The following is a 9,054-nucleotide window of genomic DNA, read 5'->3' on the forward strand; positions in this document are numbered from 1 at the left end:
AAAAAGGGACTCGAGCTCTCCGTCCCATATTAGATCTTTGTGCACTGAACAAATACCTAAGGAAGTACAAGTTCAGAATGCTCACCCATTCTACACTTCTGAAATTGGTGTGCCCAGGCGATTGGTTTACCTCAATCGACCTGAAGGATGCATATTTTCACATAAGAATATATCCACCCCACAGGATATTTATTTCTGAGGTTTGCATTCCTTGGCATGGCATACGAATTTCTAGTCCTTCCCTTCGGCCTGTCCCTCAGCCCGAGGGTATTCGTGAAATGTACAGAAGCGGCCCTAACTCCGCTCAGGGAGATAGGCATTTGTCTCGCTACCTACATAGATGACTGGCTGGTGACAGCTTAATCGGAGCACAAAGCGAGAGATCACACAGCAATGCTCCTAGAACATCAACAGAAACTGGGATTAAAATGAAACATCGAAAAGAGTTTTAGTTACCAAACAGTCAGTAACATATCTGGGGTTGTTACTGGATGCCAGGCCAAATTTCGGAAAGGGAACAGTGTTTCTTTTCACACATGCCTCAGAATATTAGGTCTGATTGCCTCAGCTCTAATAGTCATTCCCTTAGACAGACTATTTATGAGAGTTTCAACGCTGGGTAGCCTCTCTGAGACTGGACCCGTTAAGGCACTCCCGGAGGAGAGTGTGAGTGACGTCAGCAGCAGTCTTGGCACTGCGTCATTGGCGACGCCCGTGCTTTCTGGTGCAAGGGGTACCTATGGGCATTGTCCAGACCAGGAAGGTCATAACGATGGACGCATTGTTGTCCAGCTGGGGAGGGGGCATTCATGAGGGCAGTGAACGGAAGATGGGGTCCCCCCGTTGATATCCTCAGCCCTTCATAGAGTGAGGGAGGAGGGACTGAAAATGATACTGGTAGCTCCGTGGTGGCAAGGGAAATATTGGCTGGCAGAGATCATACATATGCTGTACGCAGAGCCATGGTCCCTGCCGCTGCGCAAAGATCTGCTGTCACAGACAGGGGGGAGATTTTTTATCCTCATCCAGAACGCCTGGCACTGTGGGCCTGGCCAGTGAGTGGCTAAATATGAATGTGGCTGGTCTGCCAGACAGTGTCATCAGAACTATACAGAATTCTAGGGCCCTGCCCACTCGGTCACTCTATGAATTTAAATGGGGCTTGTTTGAGTGTTGGTGCGCGGCTAGACACGTAATCCCCTTTCAGTGTTCAGTGGCAGTTATTCTATCTTTTCTGCAGGATCTGATAGATCAGGGTAAAGTGTTCTCAACCAGAAAGGTGTTTCTGGCCGCGATATCTGCCTGTCATGTAGGTTTTGATAACAAAACTGTTGGGCAGCATCCTTTGGTATGCCGGTTTATGAAGGGCGTGCGTCCTGCTTTACCAGTCTCAAAACTGATTTCTCCTTCATGGGATCTGGTTCTGGTGCTTGATGTGCTTTCTGTGACTCCATTTGAGCCACAGGACAAGGCTGACCTGAAATTATTGTCGTTTAAAGGGGTCCTATTATGCTTTTTCACTTTTTCAACTTCAGTTAGTCTGTAATGTTGCTGTTTGAGCATAAAAATATCTGCAAAGTTACAAAGCTCAAAGTCCAATTCAAAAGGAGATATTTTATTTAACAGAAATCACTTTTCAAAAACTACAATGAACGACTAGTTTGGACTACAATGCATATTTTCCGGGATTTGTGATATCACAAATATCGACGAATGGGACGAGACCTGGTTGAGCTGCACTAGAGAAAGCAACGAGTGTTATCACTAAGTCGGAGACATGATAGCTTTCCCAAGGCAGACGAACTTAGAGTGGTTACAATCATCCGGCTTTAAATCCTGCTCAAATTGATTTGATTTTGACGCAATATTTACACTGAAGCTCGCAGGCAGCTATGGTAAGGGGCGTGACATTTCCCGACCAGGCGCCGAGTGGTGCCAATCCCAACACGCAGTGGCCCAGCTAACCAATCACAACACATTTCGTATTTCAGAAGGCGTGCCTTCATTTGATACAGGAACTATTAGAGCCGTTCATGCCAGACTGGGGAGAGAGATGTTGTAATAATGTAAAATATGTGAAAAACAATGTGTTTTTCGAACAACCTAGTATGAGAGCCTGTTCTAGTACACCCCAAAAACAAAATCAAGACTTCGTAAAAGAGCATAATAGGACCCCTTTAAGACAGCGCTGCTGTTAGCTTTGGCTTCAGCGAAGCGCGTAAGTGAAATTCACACACTGTCGTGCATTCAGCGTCTATGCAATTTATGCCAGGAGATGCAGGGGTGCTTTTGAGACCTAATCCTGCTTTTATGCCCAAGGTGGTCAATTCTATTATTCCTCTTGAGTTAAGAGCCTTTAAACCACCGCCTTTTGCTTCAGCAGAACAGCAAAGGCTGAATACGTTATGTCCGGTGCATGCTTTACGTATTTACACGGAGAGAACTAAAGGGTTCAGAGAGAGTTATCTGCTGTTTGTGTCTTGGGTGAAGCCACGTACAGGGAAGCCGATTACTAAACAGCGTTTATCCCATTGGATAGTGGAAGCAATTTCTCTTGCATATTCCAGTAAGAGTCTTAAACCTCCATCTGGTTTACGTGCTCACTCAACGAGAGGAATGTCGACGTCACGGGCTCTCTTTAAAGGGGTCACGTTACAAGATATCTGTGAAGCGGTGAGTTGGTCCTCACCACACACATTTGCAAGGTTTTATAAACTGGATATTACAGCTCAAACGTTTGCACATGCCGTATTGAGCGTTGGATCTTGAGTGTTGACTTAACCAGCCCTATATTAGTTTCTTTGGTTGGCAGGAGACTTTGAGACAGGCTATCTGGCAATACGGGAGTTAGGATATCCCATAGCGAGACTGTGGGCTCCAGCCCCTGAGTCTGCTCCAGTGTCGGCTCCAGCCCCTGAGTCTGCTCCAGTGTCGACTCAAGCCCCTGAGCCCACTCCAGATGGAAAATCAGACTCCAGATTTGAATGGAAAAATTTAAAAATTAGCTTAACAAGAAAACAAAGAACACATTGTCATCAAAAACAGAAATTGTATGTTAATGCATTCTGGTGAAATGATTTACATTGGGCATTGCTGAGGGAAAAATAGCCTTATTTTTAATTGTCTTAAGTGCTAATTTAATTTTCAGGAATGCTATGTACATTTCTAGCTCAGTTAGCTCAGAGTAAAATGCAGTGCATAGATGTGAAAGCAAAGAAAGCATGATAGTATTGTAATGAGGCTGCAAAAAACATAAAACGGCGGCTGGGATAAAGTAGGTGCTAATGACAATGGAAAGGTCACCCAGTCCTATTAATGTGCTTTTGTGGGGCTGAGTGAGGCTACGTTTACCATGACATTACGGCCTTTGAGAGTGTGCGATCTCATTTGCTGGTGCGTTAAAGGAACACCTTCAGTTCTGCCAGACTGAAGTTCACTCGTTTTTCAGAATCAAAGGACTCAGTTTGGCATGGAGGCTGCACTCCCCACTGTGTGCTGGTTCTTTAGTCCTCTTACTCGAGCTGTAGACAGGCATCAATCAAACCTCGGCCTGGGGCTCCTGCCATGAGAGAGAGACTGAAAGAGAAAGCAAGGGGAGGAATGAGAGATGTGGGAGAGAGTATAGAGCAGAGGTGATTGAGAGCTGGCTTTCCTCACAGGCTTTTCTGGCATCTCTTAAACATATCAAGCGAAGCACTCTCAGTCATGCCAAGATTCTCCCCACTTCCCATGCTGGTGTCCTTCACAACCTCCTCTCGCAGTCTGCCTCTCTCTCTCTCTGCTGGGTATAGCGCCAGGTCAGTGCTCTTGTCAGAGCCAACTCACAAACACTTCATGCAACACTCTGAGTGCCTTAAAAAATTTATGCTTTCTGTTGAGTAATTGCAGTTCACCACATGTTGTGAGGTCATTTAAATCTGTTCAAGCAGTACATTTGCAGGGGTGCTGTGAATAATTTTACAGTGATGACAGATACTGTATTGTTGTTCAGAACTATTGTACCATTGTACAATACTTTTAAGATGGTCCTCTTGTTGTTGTATGCTGACCTCCAAAATCAATTGTTCTTTTTACATAATTGTGTAATATATTATTTATTTGTTTACGTATGTACTTATAAACCGTGATCTTTGTTTCCAATTCAAACATATATGGAAAACTGTTTCTGCCACATAAAAAAATCATGCTTTGATAAATCATAATGTCCAAATTTGAATAATTATGCCAGAATTATGAGATAAAAAAGTCATAATTATGAGACGGAAAGTCAAAATAAATAGTCAAAATTATGGTATAAAAAGCCATAATTTTTTACTTTTGTATGTCACAATTATGACTTAATGTCATAATTTCACATTTTTTTTTCTCATAATTTATCTCATAATTTATCATATATCTTGACTTTCATCTCATAATTTTCATGTAATATTTTTTCTCATTATTTTGACTATTTATTTCATAATTTCATAATTTAATTTAATTTAATTTTCATTTATAAGGCACTTTATAACTGCACGTGCAGATCAAAGTGCTGTACAATCAACATACAAATACATAAAATACAATAAAACTTAAAACAAGATAACCCAACTAGGTTATCAACACTAGCCACACTTTTTAAAAGCTAATGAAAAGTGATTTTAACACAAACTTGTTTATATTTATATTTATAGATTTGCAGATTTATATTATATTAAAAAGACAATATTCCATTTTTTTTTTTAAACTCATAATTATAACTTGTGTCATAATTTTGACCTTTTATATTATATCTCACAATGACAAATTGACTCTCATAATTGACTTTTTAGCTATCGTTTTTTAACAAAGCATGATTTTTTTCTTATGTGGCTGAAATTGTCACAGTCACTAGTTCTGTCACCTAATCTGAACTACATTTCCCATCATCCTTCCTGCTGCTCACCTGCTCCTTGTCACCAATCATCCAGTCACGATCACCAGCTGTCTCTCATTTCACCTGCACAGGTTAAAAGGACTCACCACACACACACAGATTGTCTAGTCTCGTGTAAGACCTTCCAGATATTCGTTTTGGATTGTTATTTACCTGAAGTCTATTTACCTGTTGTTTGTTTGCACCCCCAAGTCTCCTATTGCCGATCTCCGGCGTCCAGTTCCTTATCCCCAGTCATCAGCTCTGTGTTTCCGTCTCCAAGTGTCGTGTGCTCTTCCTACAAGAATGGAAAGGAAAGTTTTTACCTCTTTATCAAGTCCTGTAAATGTGTGTGTGTGTGTGTGTGTGTGTGTGTGTGTGTGTGTGTGTGTGTGTCTGAGAAACCATCTATCATGATTTATTTGCAGATGGCATTTGTTATATGCACTGAAACAGTTTCCACTCTGAAATATTTACACTGAATGATCAAGTGAAACATTGAAATAAATATAAATATTTTGAAGTAGAAAGACTGAATATACTGTATATACTGTGTGTGTAATATAGGAAAAGGCCCAAACAAACCAGAGAAAACACTGACATCAATCCACATCAGTGCTCTTACTCTCTCAGAAAACATGATGGTGTTAGAGGAGAGATAGACTGTGGAGAGTCTGCTGAAAAGATGACCTGTGGGTCGCTGTGGTAATCTCTCACTGCATACTGAGATGAAACATGGGATTGATTATTTAAACTACCCCTCTGAACTTGCAGTCCTTGGGGTGTTTTTATTTTTCAACCCAAAATGATCTCAAAATTAAGCGTTTCAACCACAGACACTTTTTTTAGCCGAGCCAAAGAGATTATCCTCCAGATTTTGGCTCCATATTTGAATGCTTGTTGGCTTTCTCTCTCGGCTCCTTTTCCTGCCCCTCCCTGCTTAAAAACTGCAACCCCCTCCACCACCAACTAAGGGCCACAGAGCCACGCAAACACATCACAGAGTTATTTAGAGTTGTCTTCATGCTTTTATTTTTAAAGACAAGTGTAATTTTACAAACACCTATTTTTAAAGTACTTAATAGGTTAAAGGAATGATTAAAACAAGTTAAACTCCATTACTAGTGTCTGTGGCATTTATCAATGATAATTTTGATTCATCCCTGCAAAACAACAAAAGACCCTCATACACTTACAATATAAGTTTATAGGTCAAGGTATTTCTTATTTTCTGATGAGAAGATTGGCTTACTTTACTGACTCTTGTTCGTTCTCGTTTAGCAAAATGAGCCAATCTTTATTCAAGTCATTAAATTGTAATTAAATGTCAAATTCCCTGTACACGTTCACATATGCAATCTTTGATCATATTCCAAATGAGGAAATCGTGTATTCAAAGACAATTATGGAAAACACAAATGATTAGTTCACTTCCGGAGTCTTTAGTTCAATTATCACGTGACAGATGGAATGAACGAATCACAGAATATACATCTGCACATGAAGCATCTTAAAGATTTAAAGTTCTGTATTAGATTTAAATTGCCCTTCAGAACCGCTTGGTGGTTTGTAAAATGTGGTCTGTGTGAAAGTGTGTGGTGTTTTTTTTTTCTTTGTTGTCTCACACACACATATACACAGAATGGAGCAGGTGGGCCAATGTGTGTGTTCTGTATTTGATGTGTTGTTGCCACATCATAAGACTGTGTGTGAGACCTCTGACCACAACACACTCACTCGGAGTTTGTGATCATTAGATGGTTTTTTGGAGAGTGTGTCTACCAGCTCTACCTCTGTTTAATGTCCCGTCATGCTCAGTAAATTGACAGGCCTCAACACCCCCTCTCATTCCCCACTCATAGACACACACACAAAAAACTTTAATTACCCCAGAAACACAGACCCACATCAGAAGAGCCCAATGCGCGAAACCGAAACTGGGAACAATTCACTGTGATTTAGGGGGGGGAAAAGAATGAAACCGTGGGACTCGTAAAATGGCCACCTTTATGGGTTTTATGGGATCTGTTGTGATCACACAAAAGCCTGCAAGCACAAGATACATTTTTCTTGGAAAAATTGCATTTTGTGTAATATTTAGGACTGGTATAAAATATATTCGGAAATACAAATCATAGTAAATGACTAGGTGCAGAGAAAATACTAAATGACTAGAGAAAATATGTGTTTAATTTCATACTGGTTTGTGGGTTTAACTCATGTTTCAAGAGTGGATATCATGGGATAACATCATAAGTTCTACCTCAGACCTTTTATCTAAAAGCTGTGAACAAATACATTCAAATCTGACATGGCAAAATTATTTTCAGCTATTATTTCCCAGACCAGACCAGTGTTATTATTAACTAAAACTATAACTATATTATTATAAAATAAAATGAAATATAAATATTGAATAAAAAAATAGCAACTAACTGAAACAGATAGTGTTGGCAAACACTGAAAAAGTTAAATAATAAAATGGCAAAGGCACAACTAAATTACTAAAAATGAAAATGAAAACTGGAAATATAAAAATAAAGGATAATTCAAAATATTGATAAGTACTATAATAATATATAAATGGTTATAAAATATCACGGGTCCAGACAAAATAAGCTACATAGATTGAATTAAATAGAATTAAATAGATTGTAAGACATTTTAAATGTTGCAGAAATAGAATTGCATTCTTATTGGTAGCTAAATTATTTAATGAACATGCAGAGGACAGGAGATGTAGAACTTTGTAAATAATAGGTGTTCCTATACATTTCTAACTCATTATGGAATTCTACACAGCTTTCTTTGGCCTGGTCATATGTTTTATTCTATGTGCTTATATTAATATTATCATTAAAACATTACAGAAACCAGCTGGGTGAGGAAAGTTCTCCACATGTGAATTCATAGCCCCGTTCACCCATGCTGCCCATATTTAATTACACAGTGTGAATATAGAGTACAACTTTCTCATTCTTCATTAACTGCCATGTTTCCAACAATTCCTGTCTTTTGTTCACCGTTCCACCTTTTTCATTTGCAGACGGAGAGGAAATTAAGAGCTTTAGTGCTGCTTGTGTGTATCTTTCTCTGACCTACACAACTCCAGCCATCTACCATGAGAATAATAGCAGAGTGTCAGATCAGTTCAAGGTAACGTGGACAAAATCATTCACAGCTGCTTTGATGAACAAAAAACTGAGCTGAGAAAAAAAAACTGTAATATTGGTGATGAGTGCCTGTAGCCACAAATGTTGGTTTGAGGTGATGCAGAATTTAAGCAGACAACATCTTAACATATGACTGTAATTTCTGTTATAGAATGAAATACCTTAATCTACTCACTAATTAAAAAAAAAAGTGTTCTAAAAACTTAATGCTAATTTTCTTCCGGGGTTTAGGACAACAAACTCAACAGCTTTATAATGAGGCTGTTCAATCACTTTCAATGGACCTCTGTTTTACACTAAGTGACAGACGGACACCAGCTGTTAGAAACTTCCATCTATGGACTTGATCATATTGTGCCTATTATTAAAAAGGACATTTTAATATGTTTGAATTGGTTCTTCTTTCGATGCAAGTGGCATCTGGTGTTTAGCAATGGAGCAGGATTGATCTTACATGTTGACCGCATTAAATAATTCAGTTTTTTGTTCTTTGCTTTCAATGAGAAACATTCGTGAGAATCTCATGTCAGTGTTGGTATTCGTTTAGTCATATTCTGTGGCACTGTGATTGGAAATTTGATTTAAACCTCTGACGACATCGAGGGTTTGACCAGGGGCGTCATGCACTTATTTTTAGACACATGACCATGAAAAGACACGACCAAATGCCAATTGACCAATTTTTTAACCACTAACTAACTAAAGAGCAAGATGTGTAAAGGTACCGATTTTTCCAATCAAATTCCCATTATGTATTGTTATTATCTAACAAATTACATATATATGCGTTCATTTTGTTATATAAAAAGCAACTAGACTACACACAAGCTAAAAGGGTGTAGATACAAGTTTCACTCAGAAATTCCTAGTAAATTTGATAAATAATTACAAAGAAACCGCAATTAACGCATTGAATTAAACATACAATTTTAAAGAAGAAAAACAGAAATAGTATTTTTCCTTTAATACATTCTCCATTAATATATA

Source organism: Sinocyclocheilus rhinocerous, unplaced genomic scaffold, assembly GCF_001515625.1.
Source record: "Sinocyclocheilus rhinocerous isolate Xijiao unplaced genomic scaffold, SAMN03320098_v1.1 scaffold603, whole genome shotgun sequence".
Taxonomy (NCBI): Eukaryota; Metazoa; Chordata; class Actinopteri; order Cypriniformes; family Cyprinidae; genus Sinocyclocheilus; species Sinocyclocheilus rhinocerous.